The sequence below is a fragment of the Poromitra crassiceps genome, assembly GCF_964638095.1.
Source record: "Poromitra crassiceps genome assembly, contig: HAP1_SCAFFOLD_54, whole genome shotgun sequence".
Lineage (NCBI taxonomy): Eukaryota > Metazoa > Chordata > Actinopteri > Beryciformes > Melamphaidae > Poromitra > Poromitra crassiceps.
The window spans coordinates 2,011,573-2,029,027 of record NW_028152261.1 but is presented as its reverse complement, the minus strand read 5'-3'; positions in this window follow the sequence as shown (position 1 = coordinate 2,029,027).

Below are 17,455 nucleotides of genomic sequence, written 5' to 3'. Positions count from 1 at the left end.
AGCGGAGAGGTACTTGTACATGGAGCGGAGAGGTACTTGTACATGGAGCGGAGAGGTACTTGTACATTGAGCGGAGATGTACTTGTACATGGAGCGGAGATGTACTTGTACATGGATCGGAGAGGTACTTGTACATGAGAGCGGAGAGGTACTGTCGACACTTGTACATTCAGCGGAGAGGTACTTGTACATTGAGCGTAGAGGTACTGTCGACACTTGTACATTGAGCGGAGAGGTACTTGTACATGGAGCGGAGAGGTACTGTCGACACTTGTACATTGAGCGGAGAGGTACTTGTACATTGAGCGGAGAGGTACTTGTACATGGAGCGCAGAGGTACTTGTACATTGAGCGGAGAGGTACTTGTACATGGAGCGGAGAGGTACTTGTACATGAGAGCGGAGAGGTACTTGTACATGGAGCGGAGAGGTACTTGTACATTGAGCGGAGAGGTACTGTCGACACTTGTACATTCAGCGGAGAGGTACTTGTACATGTAGCGGAGAGGTACTGTCGATACTTGACATTGAGCGGAGAGGTACTTGTACATGGAGCGGAGAGGTATTTGTACATTGAGCGGAGAGGTACTTGTACATTGAGCGGAGAGGTACTGTCGACACTTGTACATTCAGCGGAGAGCTACTTGTACATGGAGCGGAGAGGTATTTGTACATTGAGCGGAGAGGTACTTGTACATGGAGCGGAGAGGTACTGTCGATACTTGACATTGAGCGGAGAGGTACTTGTACATGGAGCGGAGAGGTACTTGTACATGGAGCGGAGAGGTACTTGTACATGGAGCGGAGATGTACTTGTACATGGAGCGGAGAGGTACTTGTACATGGAGCGGAGATGTACTTGTACATTGAGCGGAGAGGTACTTGTACATGGAGCAGAGATGTACTTGTACATGGAGCGGAGAGGTACTTGTACATGGAGCGGAGAGGTACTTGTACATTGAGCGGAGATGTACTTGTACATGGAGCGGAGATGTACTTGTACATGGATCGGAGAGGTACTTGTACATGAGAGCGGAGAGGTACTGTCGACACTTGTACATTGAGCGTAGAGGTACTGTCGACACTTGTACATTGAGCGGAGAGGTACTTGTACATGGAGCGGAGAGGTACTGTCGACACTTGTACATTGAGCGGAGAGGTACTTGTACATTGAGCGGAGAGGTACTTGTACATGGAGCGCAGAGGTACTTGTACATTGAGCGGAGAGGTACTTGTACATGGAGCGGAGAGGTACTTGTACATGAGAGCGGAGAGGTACTTGTACATGGAGCGGAGAGGTACTTGTACATTGAGCGGAGAGGTACTGTCGACACTTGTACATTCAGCGGAGAGGTACTTGTACATGGAGCGGAGAGGTACTGTCGATACTTGACATTGAGCGGAGAGGTACTTGTACATGGAGCGGAGAGGTACTTGTACATGGAGCGGAGAGGTACTTGTACATGGAGCGGAGAGGTACTTGTACATTGAGCGGAGAGGTACTTGTACATGGAGCGGAGAGGTACTTGTACATTGAGCGGAGAGGTACTTGTACATGGAGCGGAGAGGTACTTGTACATGGAGCGGAGAGGTACTTGTACATGGAGCGGAGAGGTACTTGTACATGGAGCGGAGAGGTACTTGTACATTGAGCGGAGATGTACTTGTACATGGAGCGGAGATGTACTTGTACATGGATCGGAGAGGTACTTGTACATGAGAGCGGAGAGGTACTGTCGACACTTGTACATTGAGCGTAGAGGTACTGTCGACACTTGTACATTGAGCGGAGAGGTACTTGTACATGGAGCGGAGAGGTACTGTCGACACTTGTACATTGAGCGGAGAGGTACTTGTACATTGAGCGGAGAGGTACTTGTACATGGAGCGCAGAGGTACTTGTACATTGAGCGGAGAGGTACTTGTACATGGAGCGGAGAGGTACTTGTACATGAGAGCGGAGAGGTACTTGTACATGGAGCGGAGAGGTACTTGTACATTGAGCGGAGAGGTACTGTCGACACTTGTACATTCAGCGGAGAGGTACTTGTACATGGAGCGGAGAGGTACTGTCGATACTTGACATTGAGCGGAGAGGTACTTGTACATGGAGCGGAGAGGTACTTGTACATGGAGCGGAGAGGTACTTGTACATGGAGCGGAGAGGTACTTGTACATTGAGCGGAGAGGTACTTGTACATGGAGCGGAGAGGTACTTGTACATTGAGCGGAGAGGTACTTGTACATGGAGCGGAGAGGTACTTGTACATGGAGCGGAGAGGTACTTGTACATGGAGCGGAGAGGTACTTGTACATTCAGCGGAGAGGTACTTGTACATTGAGCGGAGAGGTACTTGTAGATGGAGCGGAGAGGTACTGTCGACACTTGTACATTGAGCGGAGAGGTACTTGTACATGGAGCGGAGAGGTACTTGTACATGGAGCGGAGAGGTACTGTCGACACTTGTACATTGAGCGGAGAGGTACTTGTACATGGAGTGGAGATGTACTTGTACATGGAGCGGAGATGTACTTGTACATTGAGCGGAGAGGTACTTGTACATGGAGCGGAGATGTACTTGTACATGGAGCGGAGAGGTACTTGTACATGGAGCGGAGAGGTACTTGTACATGGAGCGGAGATGTACTTGTACATGGAGCAGAGATGTACTTGTACATGGAGCGGAGAGGTACTTGTACATGGAGCGGAGAGGTACTTATACATTGAGCGGAGAGGTACTTGTACATGGAGCGGAGAGGTACTTGTACATTGAGCGGAGAGGTACTTGTACATTGAGCGGAGAGGTACTTGTACATGGAGCGGAGAGGTACTTGTACATGGAGCGGAGAGGTACTTGTACATTGAGCGGAGAGGTACTTGTACATGGAGCGGAGAGGTACTTGTACATGGAGCGGAGAGGTACTTGTACATGGAGCGGAGAGGTACTTGTACATGGAGCGGAGAGGTACTTGTACATTGAGCGGAGATGTACTTGTACATGGAGCGGAGATGTACTTGTACATGGATCGGAGAGGTACTTGTACATGAGAGCGGAGAGGTACTGTCGACACTTGTACATTGAGCGTAGAGGTACTGTTGACACTTGTACATTGAGCGGAGAGGTACTTGTACATGGAGCGGAGAGGTACTGTCGACACTTGTACATTGAGCGGAGAGGTACTTGTACATTGAGCGGAGAGGTACTTGTACATGGAGCGCAGAGGTACTTGTACATTGAGCGGAGAGGTACTTGTACATGGAGCGGAGAGGTACTTGTACATGAGAGCGGAGAGGTACTTGTACATGGAGCGGAGAGGTACTTGTACATTGAGCGGAGAGGTACTGTCGACACTTGTACATTCAGCGGAGAGGTACTTGTACATGGAGCGGAGAGGTACTGTCGACACTTGTACATTCAGCGGAGAGGTACTTGTACATGGAGCGGAGAGGTACTTGTACATGGAGCGGAGAGGTACTTGTACATTGAGCGGATAGGTACTTGTACATGGAGCGGAGAGGTACTTGTACATTGAGCGGAGAGGTACTTGTACATGGAGCGGAGAGGTACTTGTACATGGAGCGGAGAGGTACTTGTACATGGAGCGGAGAGGTACTTGTACATTCAGCGGAGAGGTACTTGTACATTGAGCGGAGAGGTACTTGTAGATGGAGCGGAGAGGTACTGTCGACACTTGTACATTGAGCGGAGAGGTACTTGTACATGGAGCGGAGAGGTACTTGTACATGGAGCGGAGAGGTACTGTCGACACTTGTACATTGAGCGGAGAGGTACTTGTACATGGAGTGGAGATGTACTTGTACATGGAGCGGAGATGTACTTGTACATTGAGCGGAGAGGTACTTGTACATGGAGCGGAGATGTACTTGTACATGGAGCGGAGAGGTACTTGTACATGGAGCGGAGAGGTACTTGTACATGGAGCGGAGATGTACTTGTACATGGAGCAGAGATGTACTTGTACATGGAGCGGAGAGGTACTTGTACATGGAGCGGAGAGGTACTTATACATTGAGCGGAGACGTACTTGTACATGGAGCGGAGATGTACTTGTACATTGAGCGGAGAGGTACTTGTACATTGAGCGGAGAGGTACTGGTACATGGAGCGGAGATGTACTTGTACATTGAGCGGAGAGGTACTTGTACATGGAGCGGAGAGGTACTTGTACATTGAGCGGAGAGGTACTTGTACATTGAGCGGAGACGTACTTGTACATTGAGCGGAGATGTACTTGTACATTGAGCGGAGATGTACTTGTACATTGAGCGGAGAGGTACTGGTACATGGAGCGGAGAGGTACTTGTACATGGAGCGGATAGGTATTTGTACATGGAGCGGAGAGGTATTTGTACATGGAGCGGAGAGGTACTTGTACATTGAGCGGAGAGGTACTTGTACATGGAGCGGAGAGGTACTTGTACATGGAGCGGAGAGGTACTTGTACATGTAGCGGAGAGGTGCTTGTACATGGAGCGGAGAGGTACTTGTACATGGAGCGGAGAGGTATTTGTACATGGAGCGGAGAGGTACTTGTACATGGAGCGGAGAGGTACTTGTACATTCAGCGGAGAGGTACTTGTACATTGAGCGGAGAGGTACTTGTAGATGGAGCGGAGAGGTACTGTCGACACTTGTACATTGAGCGGAGAGGTACTTGTACATGGAGTGGAGATGTACTTGTACATTGAGCGGAGAGGTACTGGTACATGGAGCGGAGATGTACTTGTACATTGAGCGGAGAGGTACTTGTACATGGAGTGGAGATGTACTTGTACATTGAGCGGAGAGGTACTGGTACATGGAGCGGAGATGTACTTGTACATTGAGCGGAGAGGTACTTGTACATGGAGCGGAGATGTACTTGTACATGGATCGGAGAGGTACTTGTACATGAGAGCGGAGAGGTACTGTCGACACTTGTACATTCAGCGGAGAGGTACTTGTACATTGAGCGTAGAGGTACTGTCGACACTTGTACATTGAGTGGAGAGGTACTTGTACATGGAGCGGAGAGGTACTGTCGACACTTGTACATTGAGCGGAGAGGTACTTGTACATTGAGCGGAGAGGTACTTGTACATGGAGCGCAGAGGTACTTGTACATTGAGCGGAGAGGTACTTGTACATGGAGCGGAGAGGTACTTGTACATGAGAGCGGAGAGGTACTTGTACATGGAGCGGAGAGGTACTTGTACATTGAGCGGAGAGGTACTGTCGACACTTGTACATTCAGCGGAGAGGTACTTGTACATGGAGCGGAGAGGTACTGTCGATACTTGACATTGAGCGGAGAGGTACTTGTACATGGAGCGGAGAGGTATTTGTACATTGAGCGGAGAGGTACTTGTACATTGAGCGGAGAGGTACTGTCGACACTTGTACATTCAGCGGAGAGCTACTTGTACATGGAGCGGAGAGGTATTTGTACATTGAGCGGAGAGGTACTTGTACATGGAGCGGAGAGGTACTGTCGATACTTGACATTGAGCGGAGAGGTACTTGTACATGGAGCGGAGAGGTACTTGTACATGGAGCGGAGAGGTACTTGTACATGGAGCGGAGATGTACTTGTACATGGAGCGGAGAGGTACTTGTACATGGAGCGGAGATGTACTTGTACATTGAGCGGAGAGGTACTTGTACATGGAGCAGAGATGTACTTGTACATGGAGCGGAGAGGTACTTGTACATGGAGCGGAGAGGTACTTGTACATTGAGCGGAGATGTACTTGTACATGGAGCGGAGATGTACTTGTACATGGATCGGAGAGGTACTTGTACATGAGAGCGGAGAGGTACTGTCGACACTTGTACATTGAGCGTAGAGGTACTGTCGACACTTGTACATTGAGCGGAGAGGTACTTGTACATGGAGCGGAGAGGTACTGTCGACACTTGTACATTGAGCGGAGAGGTACTTGTACATTGAGCGGAGAGGTACTTGTACATGGAGCGCAGAGGTACTTGTACATTGAGCGGAGAGGTACTTGTACATGGAGCGGAGAGGTACTTGTACATGAGAGCGGAGAGGTACTTGTACATGGAGCGGAGAGGTACTTGTACATTGAGCGGAGAGGTACTGTCGACACTTGTACATTCAGCGGAGAGGTACTTGTACATGGAGCGGAGAGGTACTGTCGATACTTGACATTGAGCGGAGAGGTACTTGTACATGGAGCGGAGAGGTACTTGTACATGGAGCGGAGAGGTACTTGTACATGGAGCGGAGAGGTACTTGTACATTGAGCGGAGAGGTACTTGTACATGGAGCGGAGAGGTACTTGTACATTGAGCGGAGAGGTACTTGTACATGGAGCGGAGAGGTACTTGTACATGGAGCGGAGAGGTACTTGTACATGGAGCGGAGAGGTACTTGTACATGGAGCGGAGAGGTACTTGTACATTGAGCGGAGATGTACTTGTACATGGAGCGGAGATGTACTTGTACATGGATCGGAGAGGTACTTGTACATGAGAGCGGAGAGGTACTGTCGACACTTGTACATTGAGCGTAGAGGTACTGTCGACACTTGTACATTGAGCGGAGAGGTACTTGTACATGGAGCGGAGAGGTACTGTCGACACTTGTACATTGAGCGGAGAGGTACTTGTACATTGAGCGGAGAGGTACTTGTACATGGAGCGCAGAGGTACTTGTACATTGAGCGGAGAGGTACTTGTACATGGAGCGGAGAGGTACTTGTACATGAGAGCGGAGAGGTACTTGTACATGGAGCGGAGAGGTACTGTCGACACTTGTACATTCAGCGGAGAGGTACTTGTACATGGAGCGGAGAGGTACTGTCGATACTTGACATTGAGCGGAGAGGTACTTGTACATGGAGCGGAGAGGTACTTGTACATGGAGCGGAGAGGTACTTGTACATGGAGCGGAGAGGTACTTGTACATTGAGCGGAGAGGTACTTGTACATGGAGCGGAGAGGTACTTGTACATTGAGCGGAGAGGTACTTGTACATGGAGCGGAGAGGTACTTGTACATGGAGCGGAGAGGTACTTGTACATGGAGCGGAGAGGTACTTGTACATTCAGCGGAGAGGTACTTGTACATTGAGCGGAGAGGTACTTGTAGATGGAGCGGAGAGGTACTGTCGACACTTGTACATTGAGCGGAGAGGTACTTGTACATGGAGCGGAGAGGTACTTGTACATGGAGCGGAGAGGTACTGTCGACACTTGTACATTGAGCGGAGAGGTACTTGTACATGGAGTGGAGATGTACTTGTACATGGAGCGGAGATGTACTTGTACATTGAGCGGAGAGGTACTTGTACATGGAGCGGAGATGTACTTGTACATGGAGCGGAGAGGTACTTGTACATGGAGCGGAGAGGTACTTGTACATGGAGCGGAGATGTACTTGTACATGGAGCAGAGATGTACTTGTACATGGAGCGGAGAGGTACTTGTACATGGAGCGGAGAGGTACTTATACATTGAGCGGAGACGTACTTGTACATGGAGCGGAGATGTACTTGTACATTGAGCGGAGAGGTACTTGTACATTGAGCGGAGAGGTACTGGTACATGGAGCGGAGATGTACTTGTAGATGGAGCGGAGAGGTACTGTCGACACTTGTACATTGAGCGGAGAGGTACTTGTACATGGAGTGGAGATGTACTTGTACATTGAGCGGAGAGGTACTGGTACATGGAGCGGAGATGTACTTGTACATTGAGCGGAGAGGTACTTGTACATGGAGTGGAGATGTACTTGTACATTGAGCGGAGAGGTACTGGTACATGGAGCGGAGATGTACTTGTACATTGAGCGGAGAGGTACTTGTACATGGAGCGGAGATGTACTTGTACATGGATCGGAGAGGTACTTGTACATGAGAGCGGAGAGGTACTGTCGACACTTGTACATTCAGCGGAGAGGTACTTGTACATTGAGCGTAGAGGTACTGTCGACACTTGTACATTGAGCGGAGAGGTACTTGTACATGGAGCGGAGAGGTACTGTCGACACTTGTACATTGAGCGGAGAGGTACTTGTACATTGAGCGGAGAGGTACTTGTACATGGAGCGCAGAGGTACTTGTACATTGAGCGGAGAGGTACTTGTACATGGAGCGGAGAGGTACTTGTACATGAGAGCGGAGAGGTACTTGTACATGGAGCGGAGAGGTACTTGTACATTGAGCGGAGAGGTACTGTCGACACTTGTACATTCAGCGGAGAGGTACTTGTACATGGAGCGGAGAGGTACTGTCGATACTTGACATTGAGCGGAGAGGTACTTGTACATGGAGCGGAGAGGTATTTGTACATTGAGCGGAGAGGTACTTGTACATTGAGCGGAGAGGTACTGTCGACACTTGTACATTCAGCGGAGAGCTACTTGTACATGGAGCGGAGAGGTATTTGTACATTGAGCGGAGAGGTACTTGTACATGGAGCGGAGAGGTACTGTCGATACTTGACATTGAGCGGAGAGGTACTTGTACATGGAGCGGAGAGGTACTTGTACATGGAGCGGAGAGGTACTTGTACATGGAGCGGAGATGTACTTGTACATGGAGCGGAGAGGTACTTGTACATGGAGCGGAGATGTACTTGTACATTGAGCGGAGAGGTACTTGTACATGGAGCAGAGATGTACTTGTACATGGAGCGGAGAGGTACTTGTACATGGAGCGGAGAGGTACTTGTACATTGAGCGGAGATGTACTTGTACATGGAGCGGAGATGTACTTGTACATGGATCGGAGAGGTACTTGTACATGAGAGCGGAGAGGTACTGTCGACACTTGTACATTGAGCGTAGAGGTACTGTCGACACTTGTACATTGAGCGGAGAGGTACTTGTACATGGAGCGGAGAGGTACTGTCGACACTTGTACATTGAGCGGAGAGGTACTTGTACATTGAGCGGAGAGGTACTTGTACATGGAGCGCAGAGGTACTTGTACATTGAGCGGAGAGGTACTTGTACATGGAGCGGAGAGGTACTTGTACATGAGAGCGGAGAGGTACTTGTACATGGAGCGGAGAGGTACTTGTACATTGAGTGGAGAGGTACTGTCGACACTTGTACATTCAGCGGAGAGGTACTTGTACATGGAGCGGAGAGGTACTGTCGATACTTGACATTGAGCGGAGAGGTACTTGTACATGGAGCGGAGAGGTACTTGTACATGGAGCGGAGAGGTACTTGTACATGGAGCGGAGAGGTACTTGTACATTGAGCGGAGAGGTACTTGTACATGGAGCGGAGAGGTACTTGTACATTGAGCGGAGAGGTACTTGTACATGGAGCGGAGAGGTACTTGTACATGGAGCGGAGAGGTACTTGTACATGGAGCGGAGAGGTACTTGTACATGGAGCGGAGAGGTACTTGTACATTGAGTGGAGATGTACTTGTACATGGAGCGGAGATGTACTTGTACATGGATCGGAGAGGTACTTGTACATGAGAGCGGAGAGGTACTGTCGACACTTGTACATTGAGCGTAGAGGTACTGTCGACACTTGTACATTGAGCGGAGAGGTACTTGTACATGGAGCGGAGAGGTACTGTCGACACTTGTACATTGAGCGGAGAGGTACTTGTACATTGAGCGGAGAGGTACTTGTACATGGAGCGCAGAGGTACTTGTACATTGAGCGGAGAGGTACTTGTACATGGAGCGGAGAGGTACTTGTACATGAGAGCGGAGAGGTACTTGTACATGGAGCGGAGAGGTACTTGTACATTGAGCGGAGAGGTACTGTCGACACTTGTACATTCAGCGGAGAGGTACTTGTACATGGAGCGGAGAGGTACTGTCGATACTTGACATTGAGCGGAGAGGTACTTGTACATGGAGCGGAGAGGTACTTGTACATGGAGCGGAGAGGTACTTGTACATGGAGCGGAGAGGTACTTGTACATTGAGCGGAGAGGTACTTGTACATGGAGCGGAGAGGTACTTGTACATTGAGCGGAGAGGTACTTGTACATGGAGCGGAGAGGTACTTGTACATGGAGCGGAGAGGTACTTGTACATGGAGCGGAGAGGTACTTGTACATTCAGCGGAGAGGTACTTGTACATTGAGCGGAGAGGTACTTGTAGATGGAGCGGAGAGGTACTGTCGACACTTGTACATTGAGCGGAGAGGTACTTGTACATGGAGCGGAGAGGTACTTGTACATGGAGCGGAGAGGTACTGTCGACACTTGTACATTGAGCGGAGAGGTACTTGTACATGGAGTGGAGATGTACTTGTACATGGAGCGGAGATGTACTTGTACATTGAGCGGAGAGGTACTTGTACATGGAGCGGAGATGTACTTGTACATGGAGCGGAGAGGTACTTGTACATGGAGCGGAGAGGTACTTGTACATGGAGCGGAGATGTACTTGTACATGGAGCAGAGATGTACTTGTACATGGAGCGGAGAGGTACTTGTACATGGAGCGGAGAGGTACTTATACATTGAGCGGAGACGTACTTGTACATGGAGCGGAGATGTACTTGTACATTGAGCGGAGAGGTACTTGTACATTGAGCGGAGAGGTACTGGTACATGGAGCGGAGATGTACTTGTACATTGAGCGGAGAGGTACTTGTACATGGAGCGGAGAGGTACTTGTACATTGAGCGGAGAGGTACTTGTACATTGAGCGGAGACGTACTTGTACATTGAGCGGAGATGTACTTGTACATTGAGCGGAGATGTACTTGTACATTGAGCGGAGAGGTACTGGTACATGGAGCGGAGAGGTACTTGTACATGGAGCGGAGAGGTATTTGTACAGGGAGCGGAGAGGTACTTGTACATTGAGCGGAGAGGTACTTGTACATGGAGCGGAGAGGTACTTGTACATGGAGCGGAGAGGTACTTGTACATGGAGCGGAGAGGTACTTGTACATTGAGCGGAGAGGTACTTGTACATTGAGCGGAGAGGTACTTGTACATGGAGCGGAGAGGTACTTGTACATGGAGCGGAGAGGTACTTGTACATTGAGCGGAGAGGTACTTGTACATGGAGCGGAGAGGTACTTGTACATGGAGCGGAGAGGTACTTGTACATGGAGCGGAGAGGTACTTGTACATGGAGCGGAGAGGTACTTGTACATTGAGCGGAGATGTACTTGTACATGGAGCGGAGATGTACTTGTACATGGATCGGAGAGGTACTTGTACATGAGAGCGGAGAGGTACTGTCGACACTTGTACATTGAGCGTAGAGGTACTGTCGACACTTGTACATTGAGCGGAGAGGTACTTGTACATGGAGCGGAGAGGTACTGTCGACACTTGTACATTGAGCGGAGAGGTACTTGTACATTGAGCGGAGAGGTACTTGTACATGGAGTGCAGAGGTACTTGTACATTGAGCGGAGAGGTACTTGTACATGGAGCGGAGAGGTACTTGTACATGAGAGCGGAGAGGTACTTGTACATGGAGCGGAGAGGTACTTGTACATTGAGCGGAGAGGTACTGTCGACACTTGTACATTCAGCGGAGAGGTACTTGTACATGGAGCGGAGAGGTACTGTCGATACTTGACATTGAGCGGAGAGGTACTTGTACATGGAGCGGAGAGGTACTTGTACATGGAGCGGAGAGGTACTTGTACATGGAGCGGAGAGGTACTTGTACATTGAGCGGAGAGGTACTGTCGACACTTGTACATTCAGCGGAGAGGTACTTGTACATGGAGCGGAGAGGTACTGTCGATACTTGACATTGAGCGGAGAGGTACTTGTACATGGAGCGGAGAGGTATTTGTACATTGAGCGGAGAGGTACTTGTACATTGAGCGGAGAGGTACTGTCGACACTTGTACATTCAGCGGAGAGCTACTTGTACATGGAGCGGAGAGGTATTTGTACATTGAGCGGAGAGGTACTTGTACATGGAGCGGAGAGGTACTGTCGATACTTGACATTGAGCGGAGAGGTACTTGTACATGGAGCGGAGAGGTACTTGTACATGGAGCGGAGAGGTACTTGTACATGGAGCGGAGATGTACTTGTACATGGAGCGGAGAGGTACTTGTACATGGAGCGGAGATGTACTTGTACATTGAGCGGAGAGGTACTTGTACATGGAGCAGAGATGTACTTGTACATGGAGCGGAGAGGTACTTGTACATGGAGCGGAGAGGTACTTGTACATTGAGCGGAGATGTACTTGTACATGGAGCGGAGATGTACTTGTACATGGATCGGAGAGGTACTTGTACATGAGAGCGGAGAGGTACTGTCGACACTTGTACATTGAGCGTAGAGGTACTGTCGACACTTGTACATTGAGCGGAGAGGTACTTGTACATGGAGCGGAGAGGTACTGTCGACACTTGTACATTGAGCGGAGAGGTACTTGTACATTGAGCGGAGAGGTACTTGTACATGGAGCGCAGAGGTACTTGTACATTGAGCGGAGAGGTACTTGTACATGGAGCGGAGAGGTACTTGTACATGAGAGCGGAGAGGTACTTGTACATGGAGCGGAGAGGTACTTGTACATTGAGCGGAGAGGTACTGTCGACACTTGTACATTCAGCGGAGAGGTACTTGTACATGGAGCGGAGAGGTACTGTCGATACTTGACATTGAGCGGAGAGGTACTTGTACATGGAGCGGAGAGGTACTTGTACATGGAGCGGAGAGGTACTTGTACATGGAGCGGAGAGGTACTTGTACATTGAGCGGAGAGGTACTTGTACATGGAGCGGAGAGGTACTTGTACATTGAGCGGAGAGGTACTTGTACATGGAGCGGAGAGGTACTTGTACATGGAGCGGAGAGGTACTTGTACATGGAGCGGAGAGGTACTTGTACATGGAGCGGAGAGGTACTTGTACATTGAGCGGAGATGTACTTGTACATGGAGCGGAGATGTACTTGTACATGGATCGGAGAGGTACTTGTACATGAGAGCGGAGAGGTACTGTCGACACTTGTACATTGAGCGTAGAGGTACTGTCGACACTTGTACATTGAGCGGAGAGGTACTTGTACATGGAGCGGAGAGGTACTGTCGACACTTGTACATTGAGCGGAGAGGTACTTGTACATGGAGTGGAGATGTACTTGTACATGGAGCGGAGATGTACTTGTACATTGAGCGGAGAGGTACTTGTACATGGAGCGGAGATGTACTTGTACATGGAGCGGAGAGGTACTTGTACATGGAGCGGAGAGGTACTTGTACATGGAGTGGAGATGTACTTGTACATGGAGCAGAGATGTACTTGTACATGGAGCGGAGAGGTACTTGTACATGGAGCGGAGAGGTACTTATACATTGAGCGGAGACGTACTTGTACATGGAGCGGAGATGTACTTGTACATTGAGCGGAGAGGTACTTGTACATTGAGCGGAGAGGTACTGGTACATGGAGCGGAGATGTACTTGTACATTGAGCGGAGAGGTACTTGTACATGGAGCGGAGAGGTACTTGTACATTGAGCGGAGAGGTACTTGTACATTGAGCGGAGACGTACTTGTACATTGAGCGGAGATGTACTTGTACATTGAGCGGAGATGTACTTGTACATTGAGCGGAGAGGTACTGGTACATGGAGCGGAGAGGTACTTGTACATGGAGCGGAGAGGTATTTGTACAGGGAGCGGAGAGGTACTTGTACATTGAGCGGAGAGGTACTTGTACATGGAGCGGAGAGGTACTTGTACATGGAGCGGAGAGGTACTTGTACATGGAGCGGAGAGGTACTTGTACATTGAGCGGAGAGGTACTTGTACATTGAGCGGAGAGGTACTTGTACATGGAGCGGAGAGGTACTTGTACATGGAGCGGAGAGGTACTTGTACATTGAGCGGAGAGGTACTTGTACATGGAGCGGAGAGGTACTTGTACATGGAGCGGAGAGGTACTTGTACATGGAGCGGAGAGGTACTTGTACATGGAGCGGAGAGGTACTTGTACATTGAGCGGAGATGTACTTGTACATGGAGCGGAGATGTACTTGTACATGGATCGGAGAGGTACTTGTACATGAGAGCGGAGAGGTACTGTCGACACTTGTACATTGAGCGTAGAGGTACTGTCGACACTTGTACATTGAGCGGAGAGGTACTTGTACATGGAGCGGAGAGGTACTGTCGACACTTGTACATTGAGCGGAGAGGTACTTGTACATTGAGCGGAGAGGTACTTGTACATTGAGCGGAGAGGTACTGGTACATGGAGCGGAGATGTACTTGTACATTGAGCGGAGAGGTACTTGTACATGGAGCGGAGAGGTACTTGTACATTGAGCGGAGAGGTACTTGTACATTGAGCGGAGACGTACTTGTACATTGAGCGGAGATGTACTTGTACATTGAGCGGAGATGTACTTGTACATTGAGCGGAGAGGTACTGGTACATGGAGCGGAGAGGTACTTGTACATGGAGCGGAGAGGTATTTGTACAGGGAGCGGAGAGGTACTTGTACATTGAGCGGAGAGGTACTTGTACATGGAGCGGAGAGGTACTTGTACATGGAGCGGAGAGGTACTTGTACATGGAGCGGAGAGGTACTTGTACATTGAGCGGAGAGGTACTTGTACATTGAGCGGAGAGGTACTTGTACATGGAGCGGAGAGGTACTTGTACATGGAGCGGAGAGGTACTTGTACATTGAGCGGAGAGGTACTTGTACATGGAGCGGAGAGGTACTTGTACATGGAGCGGAGAGGTACTTGTACATGGAGCGGAGAGGTACTTGTACATGGAGCGGAGAGGTACTTGTACATTGAGCGGAGATGTACTTGTACATGGAGCGGAGATGTACTTGTACATGGATCGGAGAGGTACTTGTACATGAGAGCGGAGAGGTACTGTCGACACTTGTACATTGAGCGTAGAGGTACTGTCGACACTTGTACATTGAGCGGAGAGGTACTTGTACATGGAGCGGAGAGGTACTGTCGACACTTGTACATTGAGCGGAGAGGTACTTGTACATTGAGCGGAGAGGTACTTGTACATGGAGCGCAGAGGTACTTGTACATTGAGCGGAGAGGTACTTGTACATGGAGCGGAGAGGTACTTGTACATGAGAGCGGAGAGGTACTTGTACATGGAGCGGAGAGGTACTTGTACATTGAGCGGAGAGGTACTGTCGACACTTGTACATTCAGCGGAGAGGTACTTGTACATGGAGCGGAGAGGTACTGTCGATACTTGACATTGAGCGGAGAGGTACTTGTACATGGAGCGGAGAGGTACTTGTACATGGAGCGGAGAGGTACTTGTACATGGAGCGGAGAGGTACTTGTACATTGAGCGGAGAGGTACTTGTACATGGAGCGGAGAGGTACTTGTACATTGAGCGGAGAGGTACTTGTACATGGAGCGGAGAGGTACTTGTACATGGAGCGGAGAGGTACTTGTACATGGAGCGGAGAGGTACTTGTACATTCAGCGGAGAGGTACTTGTACATTGAGCGGAGAGGTACTTGTAGATGGAGCGGAGAGGTACTGTCGACACTTGTACATTGAGCGGAGAGGTACTTGTACATGGAGCGGAGAGGTACTTGTACATGGAGCGGAGAGGTACTGTCGACACTTGTACATTGAGCGGAGAGGTACTTGTACATGGAGTGGAGATGTACTTGTACATGGAGCGGAGATGTACTTGTACATTGAGCGGAGAGGTACTTGTACATGGAGCGGAGATGTACTTGTACATGGAGCGGAGAGGTACTTGTACATGGAGCGGAGAGGTACTTGTACATGGAGCGGAGATGTACTTGTACATGGAGCAGAGATGTACTTGTACATGGAGCGGAGAGGTACTTGTACATGGAGCGGAGAGGTACTTATACATTGAGCGGAGACGTACTTGTACATGGAGCGGAGATGTACTTGTACATTGAGCGGAGAGGTACTTGTACATTGAGCGGAGAGGTACTGGTACATGGAGCGGAGATGTACTTGTACATTGAGCGGAGAGGTACTTGTACATGGAGCGGAGAGGTACTTGTACATTGAGCGGAGAGGTACTTGTACATTGAGCGGAGAGGTACTTGTACATTGAGCGGAGAGGTACTTGTACATGGAGCGGAGAGGTACTTGTACATGGAGCGGAGAGGTACTTGTACATTGAGCGGAGAGGTACTTGTACATGGAGCGGAGAGGTACTTGTACATGGAGCGGAGAGGTACTTGTACATGGAGCGGAGAGGTACTTGTACATGGAGCGGAGAGGTACTTGTACATTGAGCGGAGATGTACTTGTACATGGAGCGGAGATGTACTTGTACATGGATCGGAGAGGTACTTGTACATGAGAGCGGAGAGGTACTGTCGACACTTGTACATTGAGCGTAGAGGTACTGTCGACACTTGTACATTGAGCGGAGAGGTACTTGTACATGGAGCGGAGAGGTACTGTCGACACTTGTACATTGAGCGGAGAGGTACTTGTACATTGAGCGGAGAGGTACTTGTACATGGAGTGCAGAGGTACTTGTACATTGAGCGGAGAGGTACTTGTACATGGAGCGGAGAGGTACTTGTACATGAGAGCGGAGAGGTACTTGTACATGGAGCGGAGAGGTACTTGTACATTGAGCGGAGAGGTACTGTCGACACTTGTACATTCAGCGGAGAGGTACTTGTACATGGAGCGGAGAGGTACTGTCGATACTTGACATTGAGCGGAGAGGTACTTGTACATGGAGCGGAGAGGTACTTGTACATGGAGCGGAGAGGTACTTGTACATGGAGCGGAGAGGTACTTGTACATTGAGCGGAGAGGTACTGTCGACACTTGTACATTCAGCGGAGAGGTACTTGTACATGGAGCGGAGAGGTACTGTCGATACTTGACATTGAGCGGAGAGGTACTTGTACATGGAGCGGAGAGGTATTTGTACATTGAGCGGAGAGGTACTTGTACATTGAGCGGAGAGGTACTGTCGACACTTGTACATTCAGCGGAGAGCTACTTGTACATGGAGCGGAGAGGTATTTGTACATTGAGCGGAGAGGTACTTGTACATGGAGCGGAGAGGTACTGTCGATACTTGACATTGAGCGGAGAGGTACTTGTACATGGAGCGGAGAGGTACTTGTACATGGAGCGGAGAGGTACTTGTACATGGAGCGGAGATGTACTTGTACATGGAGCGGAGAGGTACTTGTACATGGAGCGGAGATGTACTTGTACATTGAGCGGAGAGGTACTTGTACATGGAGCAGAGATGTACTTGTACATGGAGCGGAGAGGTACTTGTACATGGAGCGGAGAGGTACTTGTACATTGAGCGGAGATGTACTTGTACATGGAGCGGAGATGTACTTGTACATGGATCGGAGAGGTACTTGTACATGAGAGCGGAGAGGTACTGTCGACACTTGTACATTGAGCGTAGAGGTACTGTCGACACTTGTACATTGAGCGGAGAGGTACTTGTACATGGAGCGGAGAGGTACTGTCGACACTTGTACATTGAGCGGAGA